The sequence below is a fragment of the Sphaeroforma arctica genome (assembly GCF_001186125.1).
Source record: "Sphaeroforma arctica JP610 unplaced genomic scaffold supercont1.1841, whole genome shotgun sequence".
Lineage (NCBI taxonomy): Eukaryota > Ichthyosporea > Ichthyophonida > Sphaeroforma > Sphaeroforma arctica.
The window spans coordinates 5,118-8,572 of record NW_014038717.1 but is presented as its reverse complement, the minus strand read 5'-3'; the positions used below and the strand labels follow the sequence as shown (position 1 = coordinate 8,572).

Below are 3,455 nucleotides of genomic sequence, written 5' to 3'. Positions count from 1 at the left end.
AGTGATGGCTTGAAATGAAAGGAGTCAATCACAGCTTGATAACTATGGCGTGCTGAGGTGAGTAAGGTATCAGTACACATATGTCTATCAGCGCTTAAAGTGTTGAGAATTTTACCTGGATAGTTTATGATCTAGGTAGTAGCCATTAGAGCGCCAAGCACGACGCAGATAACTAAGGCGTGTTGAGGTGAGAAGGGTATAAGTACACATAAGTCTGTCAACTCTTTAACTTATTGAGGGTCTATGCTGGATAGTTCGTGATCTAGATATCCAATAGAGGGCCAAGCACGACGCAGATAACGAAGCCTTGCTCGGGTGAGAAGAGTATAAGTAGACACAAATCTATCAGCTCTAAACATATTGAAAATCTGACACGCAGTTAACTAAGGCGTACTGTGCCCAACACCGCTTAAAGTGATGAGATTATGTTGTCAGGTTACGATCTAGATAGCTTGTTCATGGGCCAAGTACGAAGCAGCCAAGCATATTGTGCTGAGAAGAGCAAAGGTACATATACTTTTATGAGCCCTAGTTGTATCATCGATAGATCAATATCAAATAGCTAAATAAAGGGCCAAGCATGGAACAAACAAGTAGTCTGAAAGCAGTACTTTATATACATATCTTGAGTCTGGGATCTGATTCAGGATGTACGCTTAGTATATAAACATTTCCTATGTAGTCTAGGATCTCATAGTAGCGTCTACAGATTGATTTTATGTAGGTTTTGTACTCAGAATCGACCTCAAGTCATACATGGAGGAGAGATCAGTTTTGCCACACACAAAAATATTCAACTCAGTGACCGGCCAACTTTTCCATAAGAGATAGTGAAGCAACGACTTCAGTATGAAGATTAATATGAAGCACTATATATATATATATATAATAACTCTGTATTCATATATAAATATTTACATAGATTCATATAAAAATCGTATTTAGTGTATGTACAGTGACGTGTGTATTCAAGCTTTTAAGTATAGAAATCCATTTCTTTTACGCAAACATAAACACACACACAACACACACACACACATATATATATATATATATATATATATTATATATATATATAGTGTATGTGTGTGTTTTATGCAAGCTGTAGAAGATAGAACGTGCCAGATTAATCTGTGGAGGACACGATAGTACAATCATATTGCTGAAGGTTTTACACAAACTGATATTATCAGCAATTCAAAGTGACTTTTTGGTATCTACTACGAATACACCCGGAGTTCAGAAAGCTGTATCGGTCATGGTTGCTTGTGTGGCGGCCATCAAACGAGTTATCATGCTAGTATATTACCGACGCATCTATTGTCGAATGCCCTGGATATACGTTTGCTTGTTAAATGCAAGGTGTTCATTTCACAAATTGGTAGTCGCATAAATTTCTCGCATGCATGTTCTGAACTGTAGACATGATTATTTTTTTATGCCCGATGCCATACAAGACTCGTACAATGACCCTGAGCGCTGAGGTGCTTAGTAAAAGATCCTCCAAGGAGTCCTCTAGACTCTCTCTCTCTCTGAGAGCCTACTAGTAGTAGTAGTGAGAGAGACTGAGAGAGAGTCTCTACTCTCTCTCCCGCTCTCTCTTCTTTCTCTCTTTCTCTCTCTCTCTCTAGAGTATACCACTAACCACACTTCAGGTCTCAAGGTTCAGTGTTTAAAAAAAAATACCAATCGTTTCCTGGAATCTGGATTGGCACAGAATTAAAATTTGCAGTACAACTGAACGCATACGAGACAACGATCGTATTGTGCTGCGATGCCGAATTGCCGATCCAACTTTCAGTCGACAGACTATTCAGATCACACTATATACGTACATCCAGATAGTAAATACTTATAGCACGTGCGAATTAAATTTATATAAAGATGGATCTTTATCACGGATCGTATAAGTGAAATATTGCACGGTTGGAACTGGACCACCCACCACTTGTGCATCTTAATAGATTAGCATACACAAGAGCAATCTGACTAGGCTTTGTTTCGCATTTGTTCCAAGACGAGTGTGCAAATTGCCGGTACAAACTATCAAGCAATCCACAAATATATCAGACAGCCAAAGGAACATGCCCCGTGGCCATTAAATCTATCCAAGCAAGTGTTGTTCAGATCATCACGCGCATGAGTAAGTATATGTATATAAATTAATATATTAGTACCTACTTATATATACTGTAGCTACATGAATTCTATTACGGTGCTTTTGAGAATTTAAGCACGTATGTAGTGAAAACGATGCAGTTACAAATTCGTATGAAACATATCAGTGCACCTCGCTCGTACCCGGGACTATCTAGTTCTTCCTCCAAGAGGTACGAAGCGTCACAAACGTTCGAATACTACACAATAGGGTTTCAAATACTATTTGCATGAGGAGGCGCATGTTTGAAAGTACCAACTCTGGTACTACATTGGGATATAGTGTGATTATTTTTAATTATACTGGAGTCCAGATAGATGAATAAATAAATATTCTCAGGCGCAGCGGTCTGTTTGCGCCACCCAATCGTTGAGCTGATTCTCTTTGGTAGAGCTATATAAATGAAATACGACCCGAGTTTATGAACACAATGGACAACAGTCATTTGGGGACATCTGATCTGCAAAAAAAAGCAAAGCATCACACACTCTGCCCCGCGGTTGTATCAAACAGTCGACCAAATGTGACCTGAATTTACGATATTGGCCGCCATAAATTTGCGACATTAGGGTCGCAAACAGTGATACGGCTGTGATAGCTTGCTTCATACGAAGTGTACAACACTCGTCAAGCGTCATGTGTAGTGGGGATGTACCAGTATGCCACGTACACGGCGTCTACATGGCGTCTGTAGCACAGATGCTTAGTACAACCCTAGCTTCCATGCTATGACAGTCCTGTCTGACAGCACCCTATACGGACTATGAGATATTCGTACCGCGGTGGGCAGAGGTCTGTGTTTATTTCTCGCGCGCATGTATCGAGTATTATTCACTTGTGCCGTGATTGTGCTAGCCCGTGGCACTCTCGAGTAAGCTACACATGGAACCGTAGCACTACGGTGCAAGCGTGCGCACACACTTTGCGGGAATCTGTCTCTGTTGGTGTGATACTGGCCCCTACCACTTCATCGCTTTCAATTGTAATGTGATACTGCTTTGAGCACAAAAGCCAGTCAACTAATGATATGAATGCCGCACTGTGGTACAAACGTACACACACGTTTGAATATGAATTTTAGGGTGGTATAAGCTTTACCACTGTCCGCTTGGTATTGGTATGTATGTAGCGCTGCAGTACAAACGTACACTCACGCATTAATGAAACGTTTCTTCCAAAAAGTGGTATATAAGCCTTATTATGCTCCCGCTCTGTGTGGGGCATACCTATTGTAGTGCGATACTACCCTTGACCACAGACTGCCAACAGTAGGTATAGATGCCGCACTGCGGTACAA

The 3,455-nt window shown here is 40.8% G+C and overlaps 1 protein-coding gene across 1 annotated transcript in view; it reads left to right on the top strand.

Moving 5' to 3' along the window:
• SARC_11723 (hypothetical protein) overlaps window positions 1-591 on the top strand; it is a 2,050-nt gene extending 1,459 nt beyond the window's left edge. The window contains exon 3 of the mRNA XM_014294187.1: window positions 1-591. This exon is cut by the window's left edge and continues 204 nt beyond it. The gene's annotated coding sequence lies outside the window, so the exon portion shown is untranslated.
• Window positions 592-3,455: the final 2,864 nt, after the last annotated feature.